Source organism: Pan paniscus, chromosome 15 (genome assembly GCF_029289425.2).
Source record: "Pan paniscus chromosome 15, NHGRI_mPanPan1-v2.0_pri, whole genome shotgun sequence".
NCBI lineage: Eukaryota > Metazoa > Chordata > Mammalia > Primates > Hominidae > Pan > Pan paniscus.
In genome coordinates, this window is record NC_073264.2 from 50,642,198 (window position 1) to 50,669,884 (window position 27,687).

Below are 27,687 nucleotides of genomic sequence, written 5' to 3' on the forward strand. Positions count from 1 at the left end.
AGTATGTGCCATCATTGAATCCTATGAGGGGAGGTAAAACCACCTACAAGGTAAACAAGCTTAAATTGCTAAAAAGGAGTTCTAGACTGAAAATAAGCAAGCTTAACAGAGAAAACCAACAAACACAAATTCAACCAGCCATTAGCAATTGAATTCCTCCTTAGATGAAACAAGAATCATATCCTACAGAAATTGTTGTACATGTACATCAAATGTATGAACAAGGATCTGAAATGTTGCACTGTTTGTAAAAATTGAAAGTTGCAAACAACCTTAAATACAATAAATAGAGAAGGGATTTTTACAAATATATATATATATGGTATGCCCATATACTGGGAAGTCTAAGCAGCTGTTGGAAAATAGGTGGACTTGAATGTCTAACATGGAAGAGATTCCAAAATGTATTGTTAAATGATGTATGTGAACACACACCACACTGTAGAGGCTGGGTGAGGAGAAGCAGTGCAGAGGACAAAGAATGGGGTCAGTAGGACAAGGGAAATTACCTTTTGTTCTTTATACTTCTGTATTACTTGAAATTTTACAACAAAAATACATTTATCTATTACTTTTGTAACTTTAAAATAATAAAAACAAAAAAGACTAAAATTGTATGTTTTGTACAACATGACACTTTAGTATTAGGAAACCTAGACTCACTTCTATCATGAATTTTGAATATCAATTTCTTCATCTGTAAAAATAGGAGAGATTGGATAGCCCAAATATAGGACAATTTTGAGAAACAAATGAGAATATCAAAGTTCTTTGAAAAACTGGAAAAGCCCTATATAGTAGTCCCTCCTTATTCAAGATTTTGCTTTCCAAGATTTGTTATCCACGATTAACCACATGGCCCAAAAATGTTACATGGAAAATTCAAGAAATAAACAATTCATAAGTTTTAAATTGCATGTCGTTTTAAGCAGCATGTTGAAATTTCTCACCATCCCACTCCATCCCAACAGGGACATGAACTAAGCCTTGGTCCAGCATATTCACACTGTCTACACTAGCTATTAGTCACTTAGTCACCTTCTGGGTTATCAGATCGAAAAAACATAATATATATATAGGGTTTGGTACTATCCTCAGTTTCAGCCATCAGTTGGGGGTTCTTGAAATGTATCCCCTGAAAATAAGGGGGGCTATTGTATACGCAGATGTAAGATATCATTATTGCCCCCTAAAAACCTTCCAGAACTCATTCATTCATTCAACAAACCTTTTCTTTCTTAGGGAGGGGCCACTGTTCTACACACTAGGATTCCAAAGATGAGTAATATATTATCACCACTCTCAAGGAGTAACTGAGAATCAATAATCACAGATATTATAATGGAAAAATAATGAAAAGGCCTATGCTTCTCCATGAAAATTCTGTAATAGAAACTATAGATAGAGAGAAAGAATGTGAGGCTCATAGGATGGAGTGGGAGAGAGAGGAGGGCTAGTTAAGACATCTAGAGTCAGGCTTCTGAGCCACCTTCCTGGCAGGTATGTCCCTTTTTGATCCAACCTGGCTCATTCTCAGTCTGCCCAACATGTTCACTACTGCTATTGTAGAAACCAAGACAGGGCACTTTTAAGGCCGATGATGCCGAAAGGTGCGTGTGTTTGGGAAGCAAAGATGTTCAGTGTAATCCTGGAAAAGAGGGCCCCCATCTGATTCAAGAGCAATAAAATACGGATCATTCAAACAGCAAAAACATAGTCGACACACTTACAAAGAAAGGAAGCACCAAAGTCCCTCTCAGGCTTGGGACTCAATAATTAGAATCCTGTCAAATCACTGGAGTCATAGATGAGAGAGCAAAAGAGGTCACGAAAGTTCCATCCAGAGGACCATTGGTCATCCTCCCCTGAAGCCCCGTTTTACAGGTGAGGACATCAAGGCTTCCCCCAGTCCTCTGGACTTCTTGACCGCTCATCTTCCCCTAAGCAAGATAAGTACATCGTTGCCCATCAATCAGAGGGTCAATGATCCTTTATAGATATCAGTAAGGTTTCCAAATCTGGTTTCTTGGAACCGTCAGTATAGTGAATAAAACTGTGAGACACTACATCACGTTTTTTATTGTTTTTTGCACAGTTCAAACTGGCATCTGTTCAGCCCAGGGTTATTTAAGGCCTAATGTTCATGGTGCTGGAGTGTACAGTGAAATAAATGGGGTTTCAGCTAATTAAATGCTGGCACAAAGCTGAGGTGTTTGAAAAATCTCTAAATCCATCTAGTGGCCTGTCCCTGAGCCAAGAGCTGCTGCTGTTATATGACACAATAAAAGAGATGCTGTGTAAATTTCAAATATTTTATTGAACATAAATAATTAGAATATCTAACCATTTGCTAAGGCAGAAATATCTAGCAGCTAATGTGCAGAACGCACTGCAGATGTTCACAAACTACAGAAATGTCAATATGCTTTTAAGTTCCTTTTAACCAATTTTTTACTCTAAAGAAGTAAACATTTATAACTGTGAATAAATGGTTTGTGGTTTGGGCAAAATGTTTAGGAATATTCAATAAAGCAGCCATATAAATATTCAGTTATGGAGATAATTTGATTTAAATAGATGGTACTTTCAATAAATAAACGTTGTTCAACATGAATCAACATTTTAAACAACCAGCAAGCATCAAAACCCAGCTGATGTTTCAGGCAAATCTTTGGAAAACATTTTATTTAGCAGTTCTTCTTACATATGCTATACAATGTCAATGATTCCTTCATAGTCTTTATTATCAGGAATATTGGCATGAAAGCAGTATCTTTTCTTAAGAGAATTCATCTTCTTTCAGCACCACATTTTATTACAATCTTTTCTTCTTTGCAGAGTTGCCACGCAGTGTTGTGGAGTCCAAGGTTGAGAACAACAGCAGGAACCAGCCTAGGTTTAAATTGTCTCTGCTACTTAAAACTGTGTGATCTTGGGCTGGCCGCGGTAGCTCACGCCTGTAATCCCAGCACTTTGGGAGGCTGAGGTGGGCAGATCACCTGAGCTCGGGAGTTCGAGACCAGCCTGGCCAACATTGTTAAACCCCATCTCTACTAAAAATACAAAAATTAGCTGGGCATAGTGGTGTGTGCCTGTAATCCCAGCTACTCAGGAGGCTGAGGCAGGAGAATCACTTGAACCTGGGAGGCGGAGGTTGCAGTAAGCCGGGATCATGCCAATGGGCAACAGAGTGAGGCCCTATCTTAAAAAAAAAAACAAAAACAAAAAAAACAACTCTGCAACCTTGGGCAGTTTAACCATGTTTAGCTTCAATATCATCATTTATGAAATGGAAATCATAATACTCACCTCACAGGAATAAGTATTAGATAAGATCATAAGTCAAGTGCCCAGAAAACACTCTACAAACTTACCTGTTACCATTTTAGATTACTTGGTATAAATTGAGCTTTCCATTTGAATCATTTAAAACAGACTTTGGAGTTAATTAACGACATTCACAGCGACCTGGATGAGATTGGAGACTATAATTCTAAGTGAAGTAACTCGGGAATGGAAAACTAAACATGGTGTGTTCTCACTGATATGTGGGAGGTAAGCAATGAGGACACAAAGGCATAAGAATGATACAAGGGAATTTAGGAACTTGAGGGGAAGGGTGGGAGGGGAGGAGGGGTAAAAGACTACGAAAACGGTGCAGTGTGTACTGCTCGGGTGATGGGTGCACCAAAATCTCACAAATCACCACTAAAGAACTTATTCATGTAACCAAACACCATCTATACCCCAATAACCCATGGAAAAATAAAGAGATAAATAAAAACTATATATCTGATTTTTTTTTTAAATGACAGGGCAAGAGGCAAGGGGCAAACTGTTCCCCTGCCAGGCTGTTTGATAGAAAAAGCAATGGTTATCTTGGTTCTAAAGCTTCAACCACACTGGATCCTTGTGTTTCACACACCTTAAGGTTAGCGCCAACTTTCCAACTTTCCAAAAGAATAATTACATCGGGAAAGAAATGGGGTCAGCGGTTCTCGCAGTGCTTTTAAACAGGAAGTCTCGGAGCTCATGCAGGGAAGCAGCTCATAGCACTTCTTTCCTACTCATCAACCCAAAGAACCGCTCAATCCCAGGAAGAAGATAGAGGAGTACGTCTCACCAAACACAAGTTGACCCTAACTCTAAATCATCTACAGTCAAAAAATTGATGCTGCATCTGGTTGACACTGCCTGTAAAAAATTTTTTTAAAAATGATTCTGCCTATAAAATGAAAATATATATATATAAAACAGACTTTGGACAGCCATTGTTTTAACTTGTAACTACTTTCTTTTAATACTGTCAAGGACAATAGAGATTGGTACGACATTCTTGGAGAGCAATTTGGTAACAGCTATCAAAATTTGAAATGCACATTTCCTTTGACCCAGCAACTACACTCCTGGAATTCACCTATCACTAGCTAGGTGGCAATATATTATTAGATCAATGTCCCAGAATGTTCACTGCTACATTTCTGTAATAGTAAAATAAAGTGACAAATGCCCATCAATAAATGATTAATTACCATGAACCCCCACTTATGGGACTTGTCACAGTAGGATTTTGCCTCTGTATGTTTGGTTATGGGGTGATTTCTCTTTATTCCCTGTGCAAAGAGAACACTTGTTCCCTCTTCTGAATTTTCCTTTTGTATGGAGAGAATCTGGCAGTGATACACTGCTGACCTCTCTCTGCCCCTTGAGGCGCTCAACCCAGGGGAGGTAGAGGGACTTTTGTGACTGGCGAATTTCGGAAGAATAACTAGACATGCTCTGCTCAGCAACTCCCTTTTACTTCTTTAGAGAGAGAAGTCCACAGGGAACAGGAGCTCTCTTCTGTCCAGGATATTCACCAGGCAGTCCCCGCAATAGGGAAGTCGGCTATGGTCAGCCCTGCCGGTGACTAGGTGGGTATAGCTGCCCAACTCCGGGCATCCGAGTTAGGAAGTCCATGCGGTTTGCACACTATCCTATATCTTCCAACATAGCCTTTAGCAATAAAAGAGGTAAATGATGTAATCTGTCAATCTTTTATATTTCAATTTGATCAGAACTTGGGCAAGGAAAAGGGATGCATTTGAAGGTCCTCATGAAGGTTACTGTATGCCCCACAAATGTAAACTCTTTGGAGATGGGAATTATATCTGCCTTGCTCATCAGTATATCCCTAAAACAGAACCTAGACCCAAAAAATAAATGAATGAATGAATGAATGAATGAATGACACAAATGGTGTTATTTTAAAAGTATGTGATGTATCTGTGTGTGATTATATAAATGTAGTTTCCTTAAGAGGGAGGGACTAGGAAAGGAGGCACCTTTTCAGTGTATGTCTACTGGCACTGTTTAGATTTTCTAACCACATGTATGTGGCAGTTATTTCATTAACGAAGTGGAAATGGAAACTGTCCACAAAAGGCTATTGTGAAGCATAATTATGAGCCCTTTTGTTTTCTCCTTTATATCTTCCTTTAATAAACAAACATTTTAAGAGAAAACTCCATCAGGAAAAAAAGAAAGAAGGAAGAAAAGGAGAGAGGAAAGGAAGGCAGGAAGGCCAGAAGGAGGGAGGGAGGGAGGCAGGAAGGGAGGAAGGAAGGAAAGAAGAAAGGGAGGGAGGAAAGGAGGGAGGCAGGAAAGGAGGGAAGGAGGAAAGGGAAGAAAGGAGGGAGGGAGGGAAGGAAGGAAAGGAAGGAAGTAGAGAAAGAAAAGAGGGAGGGAAACATGGAAGGAAGAAAAAAATTCCTTAACAAAACCTTTTTTAGAATGAGTGATCACTCCTCTACATGTCAGGGTTCTTGGCTGAAAAAAACTAGAAACAATCTAGCTACATTAAACAGAAAAGAAATGCATCTGAAGGCATCAAATGACTAACAAAGTTGATGGGAAGGCTGGGGAGCTAGCTTAAAAATGAGCAGGGTCCAAGGCAGCCCAGAGCACCACCATGATGCCACAGAAACTTATGGTGATGACCATGCCACCTAGGACATGCACAGACAGTGGCCACACTGATGCTCTCACTGAGCCATTGGGTCCTCAATTCTGCTGCCACAGTGAGTCTGCTCTGGTCCTCCTGTATCAAGGTTCAAAGTTCAGAGCAGAAGCAGCCAGTTAGCCAAGGTGAGGTTATCTGCCCAAGTGGAGGGTTGGCCTTTGGTAGGATGAGGGAGGGATACCTCACCCCCTTCATTGTCTCTAGCAAGAGGGTGGATAGTTTGGGTACAGATGCTGGGAGGGAGGTAGGTTTGGAGAAGGGAGATGAAGAAATCTGATTGCTTGCTTCTGCTTTCTCAATGCATTATGACAAAGGACTATCATGTCCTTTGAAGTGAGAAGTGAGAAAGCACCGTTAGAGATTTGAAAAAAGAAAAGGTGTGAAATTGCACGTTTGGAGGGGGGTGGTCCAGTTATTTACTGCTACATAATAAATGACCCCAAAACATTGGCTTACAAGAATATAATAATTTATTTTACTTATGATTCTGGAAGTCAAATACGCCCAGCTAGGCAGTTCTCGCTTACAGTCCCTCATAAGTTTACAGTCAGATGGTGGGTGGGGCTGGGGTCATCTGGAAGGCCTATTCACATGTAAGCCTATCTCCTGGGCTGGGGAGGCAACAGCTGGGGCTCCTCAAAAATGTCTCTCTCTTTCTCTCTTTATATATATATTTTAAATATTTATTCATATATATACATACACATACATATACATACACATACATATATATATATATATAATTTGTTTATATAGCTATATATGTGGATTCACATGGCAGCTTAAGGTGTCCAATGCCCTAAGATAAATAAATAGAATCTTCATGGATTTTTCTAACCTAGCCTCAGAAGTTACCTGATGTCCTTTCAGCTGTGTTCAAGTCATGAAAGCAGTCACAAAGAGCTGCCCATACTCCAGAAAATGGGACATAGACTCTATCTCTTAATGGAAGAAATGCCCAAGAATTTGCTGAAATATTTTGAAATCACTACAAATGGAAAGAAAAACAAAAATATTAAAGAAGTATAATAAAACTGTTGAGCTATATCAAGTGCTCATTTGAGATAGGTACTCATGAATTAAAGAGAGACCCTTTGGCAGAGCTGTGTTTTTATCGATCAACTTTTGGCTACTTGGGTACCAATCAAGGAAGGAGGATGGTTGAGTGTAACATGGACTTTGCCAACAACTCCTGTCATCTCTATGAAGACGAAAGCACTAGGAGAGCAGGGACCTTGTCTGTCGCACTCATGGCAAGATCTCAGAGATTAAAATTGGGCTTTGTAAAAAGGGGTCCCTCAATATATCTGTGTTATGGTTGAACCTGGCCCTTTTTTGCAGCTTTTGTTTAAGATGTTCTTTCCAATCAGGATGCCTCCCCACTGCCCCCATCACCAATTCACTATATGACTTTGCACAGATCACTTAACTGCTTGGAGCTTCTTTTTTGCACCTATAAAATGAAGATTATATGATATTTAAGGTTCCTTTCAGGTGTAAAAATCATATCTTCCTATCTTATCCCACTCATCTGATGACTTCCAACAATGATGCCAAAATACATCAGCTCAGATGAAGGCACTAGCTCAGGTGCCCTCGGGTTTTTGCCTTGCAACTGATCCACTTAAGACACAGCTTCTGAAAACACATTGACTCTAAAAGCAAAGCCTCCTACACTCAATAAATCCTTGTTGGATTTCAGCAACAGACTGCAGATAGAGAAGTATTGATGCTGGAGCTGTAAAGTGCCTTAGAGAAAAGACAGATCTGGCCCATTCTTTGCCCTCTTGGGTGTTCACATCCTTTCTTAGCTATCACCCAACCCAGTCGGATAAATATATCTCTTTTTATCTTTCCACATACTTCAATCCCTTTCTTTCCTGAATCATTTCTGTTGCTTTACTCTCAACCTTCCCCATTCTGTCTCTTCCTTTTCAATGCTTAATGTCAGGACCATCCACAGGGTAGAAGGTAGGGGGGTATGCAGTGGAAATAGAGGGGTGAAGGCAATAGACAACACTTAGTAAGACAGCAATATTCACTGAGCATTGTCTGTGCCCTGAAAGCTGCAGTACATTTGGGAGTCAGATTCACAGAGCTGTCAACTACCTGTGCGGTGAATTTGAGGGCCTGAAGTAGGGTCTCCCGCTAAAAAATGGCCAGCCTAGATTCAAATGCCACCTCCATCACTAAATAAATGTGTACGTGACCTTGAATAAGTTAATCCTTAACCATTCCATTCTTTAGTTTCCACCTCTAAAAAATGAAGATGATAGTACATCTGACTTCACAAAGTTGTTGTGAAGACTGAATAAAACAATACACGTTAAGTGCTTAGAACAGTACCTAGCACATAGTAAGTGCTCAACAAATGTGAGATATTATCTATTATCTTTCATGGTGTCTGAAATTCTACCTGTTAAAGACTTAACCCTTGTGATTGAGGCAGCGACTCTATCCTTGGTGTTAGTCAAGGATATTCTATTAAATATATTCTATTATAGTCTATTCATATGCTCAAGTTAAGACATCAGTTGTGCTCCTGCCTTACTCTGTGATAAATGAGATTCCAACCTTGGGCCCCTGTAACTGTTCCTGCTTTTATAATCTGCCCAATGTCCAATTCCTCTACCACAGGCTCTATGCCTTTAGTCTCCACCTAGTTACTAAAATCCAGCTTCTGAAATTCACACCCATGGATGGAGTTCTTCCAGGTATGTAGTAGCTATACAACACATATTCATTGACTGACTGGCCAGCTACCTTCTACTGGTCTCCTTGATGCTGACCTAGAATGGTGCCCCATATACACCCTCCTCTGTGCTTTCTCACCTGCACTCAGCAGCGGCTTCCTTACTGCCCACATCTGAGCCCTCCTGCCACCCTCCGTGAGAAGACAGGTCCAAAATGTCAGCCAAACCACCACCCTGTTTCCATCTTCTTGGCTGATTAAACTAGATCATTAAATCTTTGGGAGCTCTTCTCTTAAACACATATTTCATGAATCCCCTGCTCTAAAACTTCACTTTTCCAGGGTCAGACAACAAGGATCCACTAGGCACATTTAGCAACGTGTACCAGCTTCCTCCCTCTTCTGCATTGCCCTCTGCAGCTCTCCATGGGTGTTCCAGTGAGAGCCCCCTACTCCTCCCCACTGCCCAGGATCCCTGCTGAGTACAGGAAAAGAGTCAAAACTATGACAGAGGAGATAAAGCTACCAGATCAAAGGGTTCAGGACAAGAGACGAGTGTAAATTAAGGCTGGAAAAGTAGGATGGTACCAGATCAAGGGGACTTGAAAGGAAGCAGACAAGTCTGAATGGCAGATTGGTATAAGAGGGATGTTTCAGGAGGGGTTCTGGCCCAGGTACACCATGTTGGGATGAGAAGGGTTTGGAGGTGAGAAGACCAGTGAGGGTAGCACAGACCCCTTTGAAACTCAGCAGAAAGGTAGACCTTTGGTCCAGGGGGAAAAAAATACTGAAAATTTTGCATAATATTTCAGGGAGTTGACAGATCTTAAAGCCCATTCATAGGACTCTCTGGGGCATCCCTGAACTTTTAAAAATCCCTGGAGCAGAATCTTACAACAAATCAACACCTGACATAGGGTGGTCACCCAAATGGTAGTTGTTATGCACTGAATGTTTGTGTCCTTCCAAAATTCATATGTTGAAGCCTACTGTGGTTTGAATGTGTCCTTCCAAAATTCACATTGAAACTTAATCCCCAGTGAGATAATATTAACAGCTGGGATCTTTAAGAAATGATTGGGTCATGAGGGCTCCACCCTCATAAGTGAGATTAGTGTCCTTACAAAAGGGCTCAAGAGAACTAGCTAGCCCCTTTTGTCTTTCTGCCATGTGAGGACACAGTGGGGATTCAGTGCTTCTCTCGGAAGCAGAGAGCAAGCCCTCCCCAGACACTGAATCTCCTGGCACCATGATCTTGGACTTCCCAGCCTCCAGAACTATGAGAAATAAATTTCTCTAAAAAGAAAAAGAGAGAGAGAGACAAGGTCTCACTATGTGGCCCAGGCTGGTCTTGAACTCCTAGGCTCAAGCAATCCTCCTACTACAGCTTCCCAAAGTGCTAGAATTACAGGCATGGGTCACCATGCCCCACCACAAGAAATAAATACCTATTATTTATAAATTACCCAGTCTAAGGTATTTTTTTTTTAAACAGACTGAACTGACTAAGACAAAGCCCTAACCCACAATGTGAAGGTATTAGGACATAGGCCCTTGGGACGTAATTAGTTCTAAATGAGGTCATAAGGGTGGGCCCCCATTATGGGATTAGTGCCCTTGTAAGAAGAGGAAGAGACACCAGAGCTCTTCCTACTCTCCATCATGTGAGGATACAGCAAGAACATAGCCATCTACAAGCCAGGAAGAGGATCCTCACCAAAAAGTGAATATGCTGGCACCTTGATCTTAAACTGCTGAGCCTCTGAAAATGTGTGAAATAAATGTCTGTTGTTTAAACCTCCCCATATGTGGTCATTTAGTATAGCAACCTGAGCTAAAGCAGCAGTGTTTAATCCAAAAAAAAAAAAAAAACCCTACTTAATCTCTGCTGAGAGAAAACAGAAATTGATAAGCATGGTAGTAAATGGTACTAATGGAATGGATGATAGGAAGTAAACTCTAGGCCATTTAAGAAGGAGGGGGTCAGACGCGGTGGCTCACGCCTGTAATCCCAGCACTTTGGAAGGCCGAGGTGGGAGGATTACCTGAGGTCAGGAGTTCGAGACCAGCCTGACCAACATGGAGAACCCTGTCTCTACTAAAACTATAAAATTAGCTGGGCATGGTGGTGCATGCCTATAATCCTAGCTACTTGGGAGGCTGAGGCAGGAGAATCACTTGAACCCAGGAGGCGGAGGTTGCAGTGAGCCGAGATCGCACCATAGCACTCCAGCCTGGGCAACAAGAGCGAAACTCCGTCTCAAAAAAAAAAAAAGAAGGAGGGCAAAAACCAAGACTTTGAATTTGGGGATTTTGGAAATGAAAAAAATGAAAGTTTGAATATTTCTAAATAACCAGATAGATGGTGATGTATCCAAATGAGAGAGGATGCCTGTGTTTTGTTGATTTGGGTTTTTTGCATTGCTTATGGAGAGGGATGTAAAGTTTGACTCATTCATCCAACAAGCTTTAATAAACCGCCTAGAATGTGCTTGGCCCTGGAAATATCAAGAAGCAAATGCAAGCAAATCCTTGCCCCCACAGAGCGTATACTGCTGTGAGAAAACGTGCAGGCAAAGAGCAAAGACAATGCAGGGGTTGCTGAAGGGCAAGGGAGGTTTGCACAAAGCGTGAGGAGCAGGCTGGAAGGCACAGTTTGCCTGGGAAAACCATGGTGGAAATTGAGGTTGAGCTGAAACTGAAAATAGGCTTAGAGCTTTGCCTAATGGAATGAAGAAGGTTGGTATTACAGAGCCCTAAAGTTTGAGCAAGAGGAACTACATGTTATACTTTTTCCCCAGGCCCAGTAGCCCACATCTCCCCTTTATGTTCTTGGCCAAGTGCTGCGTATGGGAAATAGGAAGAAAACATCCATCCAAATGTAGGAAAATCACACTGACAACTGAGGAAAGGATGGGAAGCAGGAAAAGATTTGAGACACTAGGGGAAAAAAGCAAAACAGTAAGGAGGTTGTATTCATGAACCTAAATTCCAAGCTGTTTCCCCCCAGTGATAAGACAGAGGAAAAAGACAAAATATGAATATCTGGACTGGCACAGTCAGATAGACTCCAGTTGGGTTACCTCTGGGAAAATAGTAAAATCACCCTGCAGGGATCTCAAGGAGCCTGAGTCTTTGAATTGAGTTTTAACAGCAACAAAGCCAGATTTTTTTTCTCTGGTCTGCAGTTGTATTGGCCTCCATGATCTCTGAATAAGTCAAGCAAGGGATTTTTCCTGAAGTGGGAAGCTTTTCATGGCTAGTTTCTTGAGAGCCTTGAACACAATGCTTTGGCAGGTATGTGGCTGCCCAGCAGGGAATCCTGGAGCTTTGAGCAGCTCTGGCAGTTGCAAGGAGGCAGGTCACACAGCTTCACAAATCTTCTAAAAGAAAAAGCAGGAGAGTCTAAATTTAAAGAGGAGAAGCAACAGCTATGGAAAAGAGGAAAAAAGTATCAAAGATTTTTAGAAAACAGAATAGAAAAGATAAATTAACTTCAAGCTCAGAAAGAAGCAAAGTAAAAGGAGGAATTGAGGCCGGGTATGGTGGTGTGCACCTGTAGTCGCAGACACTCAGGAGACTGAGGCAAGAGGATGGCTTGAGCCCAGGAATTTAAGGCTGCCATGAGCTATAATCATGCCACTGCACTCCAGTCTGGGCAACAGAACAAGACTCTATCTCTAAGAAGAAAAAAAAAATGGAGGAGTTTATAATGATGCCCAAATTTCCTATCCAGGGAACTTGGGTTTTGATAGTGTACTTCACAGAAATAAGGACTGGTGGGAATTCCCGGAAGGTTGGGTGGGGATGGAGATCACTAGAAGGAGAGATAATGAGCTCAGGTAAGTTTTAAAAGTGTTGTTTTCACGCACCTTTGCAATATACCACTAAAATATATATTAAATAGGCCAGACATGGTGGCTCATGCCTGTAATCCCAGCACTTTGGGAGGCCGAAGCGGCCGGCTCACTTGAAATCAGAGTTTGAGACCAACCTGGCAACATGGCGAAACCCTGTCTCCACCAAAAATACAAAAATTAGCTGGGCATGGTGGCATGCGCCTGTAATCCCAGCTACTTGGGAGGCTGAGGCAGGAGATTCGCTTGAGCCCTGGAAATGGAGGTTGCAGTGAGCCAAGATTGCACCACTGCAGTCCAGCCTGGGCAACAGAGCTGACTCCGTCTCACAAAAGAATAAATAAATAAAATACATCAAATACGCTAGATTAGAGTTCCAGAGAGAGTAGACTAAGCACAGTGACTTTGGAAGTAACTCATGTAACTGATTGAAGTCATGAGCAGAGATGAAACTACCCAAGAAGAAGGTAGAAAATAAGAATACAAGGAGGTTGAGAGGAAAGAGGTTGAGGAAGATTTCCCTAAGGGAAACTAATATTTAAAGACTAAACAAAGGAGATTGAGAAAGAACGAGACAACTAGATTAAACAGGAGAATAATGCCAAGAAAATGTAGAGAAGAATTTCAAGGATGGAGTGGTCAAAAAGGTCAAATGCCCCATAAGGTTTAAATAAAATGTCAACTGAAATGTGTCTATTGAATTTAACAACTGGGAAGTCATTGATAACCTTTTCAAGATGGGGAAGAAAATAGATTACTGATGACTGAAGAGTAAACAAAAGTGAGGCAGTGTAGACAGCCATGGGATGAGACTTGACTGTGAAGGGAAGAAGAGAGCTGGAGGTGAGCAGGGGAATATCTACAAGAGGGATTGGACCACCAGCAGTTGTGTGTTTGTTGCCATTGTTTTCTATGGGGTAGATTTTAAAGTGTTTATATTTGGCAAGGAAGAAGCCATTGGAGAGGAAGAGGATAAAAGTACAGAAAATGGAAGGGAAATTTCATAGAGTGAGGAAGAGACTGGAGGGGTAGTACTTCAGTACTACAGTAGATGAGCCGTGGGAAGGAGAGACTCATCCTGAAAGCATGGCAGCAGGAGGTGAAGGCTGATGCTGATAAGACAAATGTAGACATGGAGCAATTACTGTTTGTCTTTTCCCGGGAAAATGGTAGGTAAGATTGTCCATAGAAAGTGAGGTAGCTGGAGGAAAGCTGGGAGCCTGGAAAGACTTGGAGAGGTGGAAGAAAATGTTAAAGGATTGCCAGAGTTGTACATCGCCTTGACATTGGATGCTATAAACCTTCATCTACACCAGTATATGTGTATGTTGTGTGACTGCCTCCAGCATTTCTCAGACTCTCAGGTTTTGGAGATGGAGCTCCCTAGATGTTAAGAAGATATGAATTGGAAGTTGCAGGACAGGTCTAACAAACAGACAAGGGAACAGAGGAATTAAGGATGCCAGCAAGGAAGATTGAAGGATTGATGTGCCATGAAATTTCATCTGGAATGATAAAGAAATGAAACCAGGAAGGGGCTGACAGAATTGAAAGAAACATGAGGGATCAGGAAACTGCAGAGTACAAAGAGCAAAAACAAGCAGATCTTTAAAACCATCTTAAAGGACGTGTTAAGAGGTAGATCTTATGTTTTCTAATTTGGGGTACCCAAAATGCTTTTATTGTGATTATTCTACCCTGGGAAATGAGGGAATGACAGCAAAGACCTAGTATGTTTATGAACTGCAAATACTATTTTTAAAAAGTAAAAGTCAAAAAAAAACTTCAAAAAATAACCTAACAATGCATCTTAAAGAACTAGAAAAGCGGCTGGGTGCGGTGGCTTACGCCTGTAATCCCAGCACTTTGGGAGGCTGAGGCGGGCGGATCAAAGGTCAAGAGATCAAGACCATCCTGGCCAATATAGTGAAACCCTGTCTCTACTAAAAGTACAAAAATTAGCTGGGCATGGTGGCGCTTACCTGTAGTACCAGCTACTTGGGAGGCTGAGGCAGGAGAATCACTTGAACCTAGGAGGCAGAGGTTGCAGTGAGCCGAGATCATGCCACTGCACTCCAGCCTGGTGACAGAGCAAGACTCCATCTTAAAAAAAAGGACTAGAAAAGCAAGAACAAACTGAACCCAAAATCAGAAGAAAAGAAATAATAAAGATCAGAGTAGAAATAAATGAATTTGAAATGAAGAAAACAACACTAAAGATCAATGAAACAAAAAGTTCATTTTTTGAAAAGATAAACAAAGTTGACAAACCTTTAGCCAGACTAATAAAGAAAACAAGAAAGAAAACCCAAATAAATAAAATCAGAAATGAAAAAGGAGACATTACAACTGATGTGCAGAAATTCAAAAGATTATTAGTGGTAACTATAAGCGACTATATGCCAATAAATTGGAAAATCTAGAGGAAATGGTTAAATTTCTATACACATACAACATACCAAGATTGAACCATGAAGAAATCCAAAACCTGAATAGACCAATAACAAGTAAGAAGATCAAAGCCATAATAAAAAGTCTTCCAGTAAACAAAAGCCTGGGACCTGATAGCTTCACTGCTGAATTCTATCAAACATTTAAAGAAAAACTAATACCAATCCTACTCAAACTATTCTAAAAAATAGAGGAGGAGAGAATACTTCCAAACTCATTCTATGAGGCCAATATTACCCTGACACCAAAACAAGACAAAGATACATCAAAGAAGGAAAAATGCAAGTCATTATCTCTAATGAATATTGATGCAAAAAATCCTCAACAAAATACTTGCAAACCAAATTTAACAATACATTAAAAAGATCACTCATCGGCTGGGCGCGGTGGCTCACGCCTGTAATCCCAGCACTTTGGGAGGCTGAGGCAGGTGGATCACGAGGTCAGGAGATCAAGACCGTCCTGGCTAACATGGTGAAACCCCGTCTCTACTAAAAATACAAAAAAATTAGCTAGGCATGGTGGCGGGCGCCTGTATTCCCAGCTACTTGGGAGGCTGAGGCAGGAGAATGGCATGAACCCAGGAGGCGGAGCTTGCAGTGAGCCGAGATCGCGCCACTGCACTCCAGCCTGGGTGACAGAGCGAGACTACGTCTCAAAAAAAAAAAAAAAAAAAAAAGATCACTCATCTCATGTCCCCCTTCAGGGACATGGATGGAGTTGGAGACCATTATCCTTAGCAAACTGACACAGGAACAGAAAACTAAATACCATATGTTCTCAATTGTAAGTGGGAACTAAATGGTAATAACACATGAACACATAGAGGGGAACAACTCACACTGGGGCCTACTGGAGTGTGGAGGATAGGAGAAGGGAGAAGATCAGGAAAAATAACTAATGGGTACTAGACTTAATACCTGGGTGATGAAATAATCTGTACAACAAACCCCCATGACACAAGTTTACCTACGTAACAAACCTGCACGTGTACCCCTGAACTTAAAATAAAAGTTAGAAAAAAAAAGGATCCCTCATCATGACCAAGTGGGATTTATTGCAGGAATGCAAGATGGTTCAACATATGCAAATCAATCAATATCATGTATCATATCAACAGAATGAAGGATAAAAACCATTTAATCATTTCAACTGATGCTGAAAAAGCATTTGATAAAATTCAACATCCCTTCATGATAAAAGCCTTCCAAAAAGTGTGTATAGAAGGAACATACCTCCACATAATAAAAGCCATATATGACAGACCCACAGCTACTATCATATTGAATGGGGAAAAACTGAAAGCCTTTCCTGTAAGATCTGAAACATAACAAGGGTGTCCACTTTCACCAGTTATTCAACATAGTACTAGAACTCGTAGCTACAGCAATCAGACAAGAGAAGGAAAGAAATAAAGGGCATCCAAATTGGAAAGGAAAAGGTCAAATTATCATTGTTTCCAGATTATTTAATCTTCTTTTTTTTTTTTCTCAGATGGAGTTTCACTCTTGCTGCCCAGGCTGGAGTGCAGTGGCGTGATCTTGGCTCACCACAACCTCTGCCTCCCGGGTTCAAGAGTTTCTCCTGCCTCAGCATCCCAAGTAGCTAGGATTACAGACATGTGCCACCATGCCCGGCTAATTTTGCATTTTTAGTAGAGACAGGGTTTCTCCATGTTGGTCAGCTGGTCTCGAACTCCCAACCTCAGGTGATCTGCCCACCTCAGCCTCCCAAAGTGCTGAGATTACAGGCGTGAGCCACCACTCCCAGTCTACATAACTTTATATTTGGAAAAACCTAAAGATTTCACCAAAAAACTACTAGAAGTGATAAATTCAAATTCAGTAGAGTTGCAGGATACAAGATTAACATATAAAACATAGTAGCATTTCTATATGCCAATGTCAAAAATCTGAAAAATCAATCAAAAAATAATCCCATTTACAATAGCCACAAATAAAATTAAATAACTAGGAATTAACCAAAGAAGTGAAAGATCTCTACAATGAAAACCATCAAACACTGATGCAAGAAACGTTTTCACACACCCAAAAAAAAAGATATTCCATATTAATGGATTGGAAGAATTGATATTGTTAAAATGTCCATACTATTCAAAGCAATCTACAGTTTCAATGCAACCCCTATCAAAGTACCAAAGACATTCTTCACATAAATAGAAAAAACAGTTCTAAAATTTATGTAGAACCACTAAAGACCCAGAATAGCCAAAGCTATCCTGAGCAAAAAGAAAAAAACTGGAGGAATCACATTACCTGACTTCAAATTATACTACAGAGCTATAGTAACCAAAAGAGCATAGTACTGGCATAAAAGCAGATGCATAGATCATGGAACAGAATAGACAACCCAGAAATAAACCCACACACCTACAGTGAACTCATTTTTGACAAAAGTGCCAAGAACATACATTGGAGAAAATAGTCTCTTCAATAAATGGTGCTGGGAAAACTGGATATCCATATGCAGAAGAATGAAACTTGATCCCTATCAAATCAAAATTGATTAAAGGCTTAAATCAAAGACCTCAAACTATGAAATTACTACAAGAAAACATTGGGGAAAATCTCCAGGACATTAGACTGAGCAAAAATTTCTTGAGTAATACCCCACAGGCACAGGCAACCAAAGCAAAAATGGACAAATGAGATCACATCAAGTTAAAATGCTACTGCACAGTGAAGGGAACAATTAACAAAATGAAGAGACAACCCACGGAATGGAAGAAAATATTTGCAAACTCCCCATCTGACAAGGGATTAATAACCAGAATACATAGGAGCTCAAATAACTCAATAGGAAAAAAATCTAATAATCTGATTTTTTAAATGGGCAAAAGATTTGAATAGACATTTCTCAAAAGAAGATATACAAATGGCAAGCAGGCATGTGAAAATGTGCTCAACATCACTAATCATCAGAGAAATGCAAATCAAAACTACAATGAGATATCATCTCACTCCAGTTAAAATGGCTTTTATCCAAAAGACAAGCAATAACTAACAAATGCTGGAGAGGATGTAGAGAAAAGGGAACCCTCACATGCTCTTGGTGGGAATGTGAGTTAGTACAACCATTATGGAGAACAGTATGGGGGTTTCTCGAAAAACTAAAAATAGAGCTACCATATGATCCAGCAATCCCACTGCTGGATAAATACCCGAAAGAAGGGAAATCAGTATATCAGAGGGACAGCTGCACTCCCGTGTTTGTTGCAGCACTGCCTGCAATAGCCAAGATTTGGAAGCAACCTAAGTGTCCATCAATAGATGAATGGATAAAGAAAATGTGGTACTTATACACAATGGAGTACTATTCAGCCATAAAAAAGAATGAGATCTTATCATCTGCAACAACATGGATGGAAGCAGAGGTCATTATGTTAAGTGAAATAAGCCAGGCACATAAAGACAAACATCCCATGTTGTCTCTTATTTGTGGGATGTAAAATCAAAACAATTGAACACATGGAGATAGAGAGTAGAATGACGAGTATCAGAGGCTGGGAAGGGTAGTGGAGGGCAGAGGGGAGGTGGAGATGCGTAATGGGTACAAAAAAAGTAGAAAGAATAAATAATACCTAGTATTTGATAACACAACAGGATGACTATAGTCAAAATAGTTTAATTGCACATTTTTAAATAACTGAAAGAGTATAACTGGATTTTTTGTAACACAAAGGATATATGCTTGAGGGAATGAATACCCTATCTTCCATGATGTGATTATTACACATTGTATACCTGTACCAAAACATCTCATGTATCCCATAAATATATATACTTACTGTGTACCCACAAAAATTAAAAATTAAATATTTTTAAAAACAAAAATAAAAGTAAATTTCTACTCACCTAAAACTGCTAATTGCAAAAGACATGCCAGTTACTGGCATTGTTACATAAAAAAGCTGGAAGCAGTGAAGCCAATGAGAAATAAGGTCCCACTTCTGATGAAAACGGATCAATGAGAAGTAAACTCCTGCTTCTAACAACAATTGAAAGCAAAACTCTATACTAAGATTGGTCAAAGACATGCCAGTGAGTTGTAGATCTAGCTTTTTTAGGCATCAAGTTGTAATGTTATTCGATTAATAATTTCCTCCGTGACAGCCAAAGCCATGGTCCAAAAGGAGTGATCTTCACTGCCCAGCCATGAGAGCAATCTGCTTGGAGATGCCATTCTCCTCCCTCCCTCCACCTCCTACCTCTTCCTCTCACTGGCTGAACCCAATGGGATGCCAGAAAATGGCCACGGATGCAGTACATTCCATACAACACAGTGTAAATATGTTTTCAAATCGGAGGTTTGCCGATATAACTGGAAAATCCAAGAAAAAATCAGATATAGTACACGTCTCCAGGTGTTTTCAAATCGGGAAATAATCACATTAAAATGTAGATTCCTGGCTTCTCTTAAAAGCTGAAAGATCCCCCAGCCGCGATGGCTCATGCCTGTAATCCCAGCACTTCGGAAGGCTGAGGCGGGTGGATCACTTGAGGTCAGGAGTTTGAGACAAGCCTGGCCAACATGGTGAAACCCCATCTCTACTAAAAATACATAAATTAGCTGGGCATGGTGGCAGGCACCTGTAGTCCCAGCTACTCGTGGGGCTGAGGCAGGATAATCACTTGAACCTGGGGGGCAGAGGCTGCGGTGAGCCGAGATCTCGCCACTGCACTACAGCCTGGGTGACAGAGCTGGACTCCGTCTCATAACAAAACAAACAAAAAATTTTTTTAATCTGGCAACACCAGATCTATTTTCTGTAGGGCAGCACTCAACTGGAATTGAGTAACTGCAGCTGCTCTAGACAGGGCACGCCCTCTCCAGCTTTCCCCCGGCCCTACCACCTTCCCACGTGAGGCTAAGGGTGTTTTCACCCTTGAGTTGTCAATCAGCAACAGGCTTGCAGGGTGTTTTCTTATAATAGAAAAGTCCATTTCTGTGTTTACGTCTCTACTAAATGGGGAAACAAAAGATAGACCAAGAAGGCAGAATCATTCCTGAAAAATGGAAGAGAACATGTTTCTTATGAAAGGGAAGAGTATTCCTATGTTTTAATAGGCACACAAAGTATTTCTTTATCAAATGAACACAAATGAAGAGACCGTCTGTCCACGGGAACAGAAAACCACATATGGCATGTTCTCACTTATAAGTGGGAGCTAAATGATGAGCACACACAAACACAAAGAGGGGAGCAGACACTAGGGCCTACTAGAGGGTGGAGGGTGGGAGGAGGGAAAGGATCAGAAAAAATAACTATTGGGTAACCAGGCTTAATACCTGGGTAACAAAATAATCTGTACAACAAACCCTCATGACACAAGCTTACCTACATAACAAACCTGTACATGTACCCCTAAACCTAAAATAAAAGGTTTTTAAAAAAAAAAAAAAAAAAAGGCTGGGCACAGTGGCTCATGCCTGTAATCCCAGCACTTTGGGAGGCTTAGGCAGGAGGATTGTTTGAGCCCAGGAGTTTGAGACCAGCCTAGGCAACAAAGCAAGATTCCATCTCCTAAAAAAAAAAGGAGACCATTTGTTTTTACCCATCCCTTCACTCAATTATGTTACTTGCCTGGACTCTGCTGGCATTTCAGCTTGAGATCCCGGACCAGAGCCATGCAGGTAGAAAACAGAAAAATCACCTAAATTTCATGTAATTGCCCGCAGTATTCTTTATTCTTTATTACTTATCGCTATACCCCGCCACTGCTGTTAAACTTCTGTACGTTTCTGAGCCCAGGAGCTATCTTCGTCCTCTAAGTAACTTGTGGCATCTAGAGCTCAAAGGTTTTGTGGCATTGCCAGGTGGGGACATCCTCTAGGCAGTTAGAAAAATGTTACTAAGGAAAAGGACACATAAGTCAGAGATGATGGTTGAAGGCATGACAGTCGATTAATTCACTAAAGAATATGCACAGGAGGCCAGGAGCGGTGGCTCAAGCCTGTAATCCCAACACTTTGGGAGACCAAGGCGGGCAGATCAAGGTCAGGAGTTCAAGACCAGCCTGGCCAACATAGTGAAATCCTGTCTCTGCTAAAAATACAAAAATTAGCCAGTCGTGATGCTACACACCTGTAGTCCTAGCTACTAGGGAGGCTGCAGTGGGAGGATCGCTTGAAGCTGGGACGTGGAGGTTGCAGTGAGCTGAGATCGCGCCACTGTACTCCAGCCTGGGCAAGAGGGAGACCCTGTCAAAAAAGAATGAAAGAACGTAAGAACGAAGGAAGGCAAGGCAAGGTAAGGCAAGGTGGAAGGAGAGGGAAAAAGAAGAGTGCAAGAACAAAACTATAACAGACACAAATAATTAAAAATTAAAGGCCAGTCATGGTGCTCGCACCTGTAATACCAGCACTTTGGGAGGCCAAGGCAGAAGGATTATTCAAGGCCAAGAGTTCAAGACCAGCTTAGGCAACATAGTGAGACCCTATTTCTACTAAAAAATTTTTTAATTAGCCAGACGCAGTGGCTCACACATGTAGTAGTCCCAGCTACTCAGAAGGCTGAGACAGGAGGATTGCTTGAGCCCAGGAGTTCAAGGTTACAGTCAGCTATGATCACACCACTGCATTCCAGCCTGGGTAACAGAGTGAGATCTTATCTCTATAAAAATAATAATAAAAACAACAAATAAAATTGAAAGGAGACAATTCAAGCAGGTAGAATTTAATACAGGGAATTCATTACTTGAGTGATAGAAGAGCTGAGAAGCTAAACAGACAACAAGTTAAGGCAGAGATTAGCAATAAATACCTGGAAGTTTTGCCACTGCTAGGGCTGATAGGACACAAGAGAGGGGGGTGATACCAAAGCCAGGAGCCAGGCCTGCCGGTGGAAATCAGAAGGGCAGAGGATACCTACCATGAGCTGGGACTACAGAAAAAGGGCTGTAGAACCTAGAATCATGGAGGAGACTGAGCCACTGCCAAAGAAACCACCTGACATCCTCTGCCAGCTCCTCTCATTGTCCACACTTACTCAGAAATGTAGGTTTGATACAGACAAAACAGGAAAAGAGTAGAGAATAAGTCTAGGAGCAATTGACAAATGACTAGAAATCAGGTTTTAAGGGATTTAAAAGGAATTGGGGAATAAGAAACAGAAGCAGCAAATGTAGACCACACATTTCAGCAGTTTGTTCTGTTTCAGTATTTCAGTGCAAACTTCCATTGTTTGCATTCTTCCTGTATTCTTAAGATTTTCAAGAAACTAATTCCAAAAAGCCTACTTATTAAAAAGCTCTGTTTCAAATTATGCTGCCCGAGATGAAATAGCTTTTTCCCAAGTTTCTCCTTCCTCTTTTCTACTGAAATTTATAACCTCCTCATTAACTTATAATTCCTTTTTTCTCAGAATATTAATGAAGATAATAAATAAGTGTATGATTCTCCCCAATAACATCCTGAATTCCCTCCTGGTATAAGCTCTTCTTATAAAAATGTTTAACTATTCTTCAACCAGGAATTAAATGCAGAATGCTGGGCCGGGTGTGGTGGCTCACTCCTGTAATCCCAGCACTTCAGGAGGCTGAGGTGAGAGGATCACTTGAGCCCAGGAGTTTGAGACCAGCCTGGGCAACATAGTGAGACTCCATCTCTCCAAAAAATACAAAAATTAGCAAAGCATGGTGGCACATGCCTGTAATCCCAGCTACTCAGGAAGTTGAGGTAGGAGGATCGCTTGAGCCTAGGAGGTTGAGGCTGCAGTGAGCTGAGATTGCACCACTGCACTCCAGCCTGGGCAACAAAGCAAAACCCTGTCTTGAAAAAATTAAATAAATAAATAAATAATTTTTTAATACCAGACTGCTGTTCTTGTTATTACTTTGTAATTACAAAACAGTAAATTTATTCACCTAAGAGAAAACCACCCAGTGATTTAAAATAACATATGAGTAAGAGCTAGGAACACTCCCCTACTGACCAGATAAGGTTTTCCATTAAATCATGTGAATCACCTGAGTACAGAAACTCTATCATTTTCAAGTTGTCTGTTCCTAAATCAGGTGATTGTTATTTTATCATATGTCATTTGGTCAGCGAAACAATCTCTAAGTGATTTATGAGAGAATGACATTACAGGGAGACAGAAGACCCAGACCTGGAATTAAAAAAAAAGAAAAACTTAGATCTTATCTTCAGTTTCCTCATCTGAAAAATAAGAATAATCATTGGTGTCCAACTCCCTCATAGAGTTTTGGAAGGTCAAATAAGAGAAGTAGTTGGTTGTTCCTTATAAAATGCAATATAAAAATATAACTTGAGAGCCAGAATGTCTGGGATCCAAACTCAATTCCACCACTAATTTGCCATGTGGCCTCAAGCAAATTCTTCAACTTCTCTGTGCCTCAATTCCCTCGTTTGTAAAAATGGAAAGGGCAGGAAGGCCTTCACCATGACTTGTAACTAATAGGACAAGAGTACAATAGCCCTGCCCCCTTCCTCAACAATGGGACATAGTGCAATTTACACTCAAGAGCTCCCAGTGGATCAGGCTGAGACCACACCTGAAATCCCACCCCTAAGTAGCACCTTCTTTCCTTACTCTGTTTCCCTCTCTCCCTTACCAGTTTTTCCTAAAAGCATTCTCTTAATAAATCTCATGTACACAAAATGTTGTTGCAGGCTCTCCCTCTAGGCAACTCAAACTAAATCAGTACGTGCTACTCTCATAGGGTTGTTCACAATACAGGTAGAACACTTAGAATACCACCTGGAACATAGTAATTGCTCAATAAGTCTGAGCAGATAATGGTCCAGAAAGAATGTGATATGATGATTAGTCCAGAAAGAATATGATATGATGATTGTGGTGATGATGTTACAAAACCCCTAGCTTATGTTATAGCATGTAAGGTGTTTGGAAGTCACTACTCTATTCTAACAGGTGGAATATGAACAAAAACTGAAAAACCAAAAACTCTTCCTAGATCTGTCAGAGAAGTGAGGTCATGAGGCAAACTTCTGCCCATAAAATTGGAGAGACAGACAGACAGATACAGAGAATCACAACTTATCCGAGCAGAAACTTCCACAGGAACCAGTTCTAGGGTAGGAAAACTCATGAATTGCTGGAGCCTCAGTGTGGACAAACTCCCAGGGGATCCAGTCATTGGGGGGGTCCCCACATTTTTGTGAGTTTTACCTCCAGAACCTCTACCAAATTCTCAGAGAGAAGACTGGAGAAAAATTCCTTCTGGCTTCTAGTCAGGAAAGGGGGAAAAGAATCATTTTTACATGCACCAGAGCATTTTGTTTTTCTTATCAAGGCCTGCCCTCAAGAGAAACTATGGTTACTACAGCCTAACCTATTGGGGTTTATTAGACCTAACCAACCCAAAGGAAGGGAAACACCCAACTGCAGCACTCCCGAGCCATTCTGTCCAAACTCAGAAGGGAATAAACTGAGAAGCACTTGTGAAGTTCACAGTCCAACAGCACAGGCACACTAAAAGCCCCAATCATAGCAAATCATAGCACTACAGATTGCTTCCCCTCCTCCCACACCTTACCACCACATCACTTAAGGCCTATTTATGAGAGATTTATTTTTACCCAGTGATATGGTTTGGGTCTGTGACCCCACCCAAATCTCATGTCAAATTTTAATCCCCAGTGTTGGAGGTGTGGCCTGGTGGGAGGTGATTGGATCATGGGGGCAGATTTCCCCCTTGGTGCTGTTCTTGTGACAGTGAGTAGGTTCCCATGAGATCTAGTCATTTAAAAGTGGGTGGCACCTCCATCCCAACTCTCTCAAAGGCTGCAGAAATTTGCATAAGTGAAAAGGATCCAAGTACTAATATCCAAGACAATGAGGAAAAGTCCTTGAAAGCATTTCAGAGACCTTCTCGGCAGACCCTCCTGGAGGCCTAAGAGGGAAGGATGGTTTCAGGGGCTGAGCCCAAGGCCCTGCAGCCCTGTACAGCCTCAAGACACTGCTCCCTGAATCCTGGCTGCTCCAGCTCCAGCCATAGCTTAAAGGGGTATAGCTCAGGTACAACTTGGGCTGCTGTAGGCCCTTTAGAAGGTGCAAGCCATAAACCTTGGCAGTTTTGACAAAGTGTTAACCCTATGGGTTTGCAGAGTGCCAGAGTTGAGGCTTAGGAGCCTCCGCCTAGATATTAGAAGATGTATGGAAAAGCCTGGATGTCCAGACAGAAGCCTGCTGCAAGGGTGGAGCCCTCATGGAGAACCTCTTCTAGAGCAGTGCAGAAGGGAAATGTGGGGTTGGAGCCCCCACACAGAGTCCCCACTGGTGCACTGCCTAATGGAGCTGTGAGAAGAGGGCCACCGTCCTCCAAACCCCAAAATGGTAGATCCACTGGCAGCTTGCACCGTGCACCTGGAAAAGGCACAGGCACTCAACACCAGCCCATGAAAGCAGCCACAGGGGTAGAGCTGCTCACAGCCTTGGGAGCCTACCTCCCACACCAGTGTGTCCTGGATGTGGAACATGGAATCAAAGGAGATTATTTTGAAGCTTTAAAGCTTAATGACTGCCCTGCTGGGTTTCAGACTTGCATGGGACTTGTATCCCCTTTTTTCTTGGCTGATTTCTCCCTTTTGGAACAGGAGTATTTACCCAATGCCTATACCTCCACTGCATCTTGGAAGTAACTAACTTTTTTTATTTTACAGGCTCATAGGCAGAAGGGACAAGCCTTGTTTTAGATGATACTTTGGACTTTGGACTTTCAAGTTAATGCTGGAATGAACTAAGACTTTGGGGGACTGTTGGGAAGTCATGATAGCATTTTGCAGTGTGAGAAGGACATGAGATTTGGGAGGGGCCAGAGGTGGAATGATATGGTTTTGATCTGTGTCCCTGCCCAAATCTCCTATCAAATTGTAATTCCCGGTGTTGAAGGTGGGGCCTGGTGGGAACTGATTGGATCATGGGGGTGGGTTTCCCCCTTGGTACTGTTCTCATGATAGTGAGTGAGTTCTTGTGAGATCTGGTCATTTAAAAGTGTGTGGCACCTCCTCCCCCTCTCTCTTGCTCCTGTTCTGGCCATGTGGGATGCTTAACTCCCCCTTTGCCATCCATCATGATTGGAAGTTTCCTGAGGCCTCCCCTGAGAAGCTGATGCTGCCATGCTTCCTGTACAACCTGCAGAACTGTGAGCCAATTAATCCTCTTTTTTTCATAAATTACCTAGTTTCAGGTATTTCTTTACAGGAATGTGAGAACAAACTAATACAGCCAGTATATCATGTCAGTTTTCAACAACAACAACAAAATGACAAGGCAAACTGAAAGACAAAAGCCAAGTCTGAAGAGACCAGAGCAAACATCACAACCAGACTCAGATATGGCAGAGATGTTGGAATTATCAGACTGGGAATTTAAAACAACTATGATTAATATGTTAAGGGCTGTAATGGGAAAATTAGATCGCATGCAAGAACAAATGGTTAATGTAAACAGAGAGAGGGAATTCTGGGAAATAACCAAAAATAAATGCTAAAGATCAAAGGTACATTACAAAAATTAAGACCGCCTTAGACAAGCCTACTAGTAGACTGGACACAGCTGAGGAAAGAATTTCTGAGCTACAGTGTATGTCAATAGAAACTTCTAAAACTAAAGAACAAGGAGAAGAAACATTTTAAAAAGCAAACTGGAATATCCAAAGAACTGTGGGACAACCACAAAACCCTTGGCTTTCCAAAAATCTCAGCTAGATTCATAATATTTAAAAAGGACCTCAGTTTTCCACCAGCTCAGGCTCCAGATAAATGAAAATTTTCTGACACTGAGTTAGGCCACCAGCTGCCATTAGTATGGTATTAGAGAAGAGGTGAGTTCCCAGATTGGATCTCAGCGGCGTATCCCTGGACAAAAGGGAGTAGAAAGGAAATAGAAGAAAATAGCATGGCTTCTGGACTTAAATTTTTATGAGGTCAAGAACCTTGTTAAATCCCTAAAGCCTAGCAAGGGTCTAGCACATAGTCATAAAACTGTAAATAATTGTTGGGCACAGTGCTCACCTCTGTAATCCCAGCGCTTTGGGGGGCTGAGGTGGGAGGATCACTTGAGCCCAGGAGTTTGAGACTAGCCCGGGCAACATGGCAAGATCCTGTCTCTACAAAAGAAAAAAAATTGTAATTAGCAGGGCATCATAATGTGTGCCTATGCTCCTGGCTACTAGGGAGGCTGAGGTGGGAGAATTGCTTGAGCCAAGGAGGTTGTGGGTACAGCAAGCCATGATCATGCCACTGCACTCCAGCTGGGTGACAGAGCAAGACCCTGTCTCAAAAAACTGTAAATAATTATTTAATGTGATTGTTTTAAACATATGTCCATAAATTCTTTGATACGCCTCTCCTTAAAAGGTAGAGTTTAATTTCCCTCTGAGTGTGGACTGAACTTACTGGGTCACATATATTGATTAGAATATGGAAGAAGTGATAGAAATGTCACTTCCAAGATTAGGTTATCCAAAGACTGGGATTTCCACCTGCTGTTCACACTCTCCCTCTCCCTCTTTCTCCTGGATCCCTCACTATGAGGGAAGCCATGTCATAAGCAGTCCTATAAAAAGGCCCACATGGCAATGAGCTAAAGCCTCCTGCCAACAGCCATGAGAGAACTGGGAATGGATCCTGGAGCCCTTCAGATAATAGCAGCCCAATAGCTTAACTGCAACCTCGTG

General features: G+C 41.4%; 1 long non-coding RNA gene across 1 annotated transcript; it reads right to left on the bottom strand.

The window, feature by feature from the left end:
• Window positions 1-2,302: 2,302 nt before the first annotated feature.
• On the bottom strand, window positions 2,303-27,113 carry LOC129393805 (uncharacterized). The gene is made up of 3 exons (XR_008620861.2): window positions 27,023-27,113; window positions 21,108-21,223; window positions 2,303-3,202 (listed from the first exon to the last, which is right to left on the bottom strand). It is a non-coding gene; the product is annotated as an uncharacterized LOC129393805 (long non-coding RNA).
• Window positions 27,114-27,687: the final 574 nt, after the last annotated feature.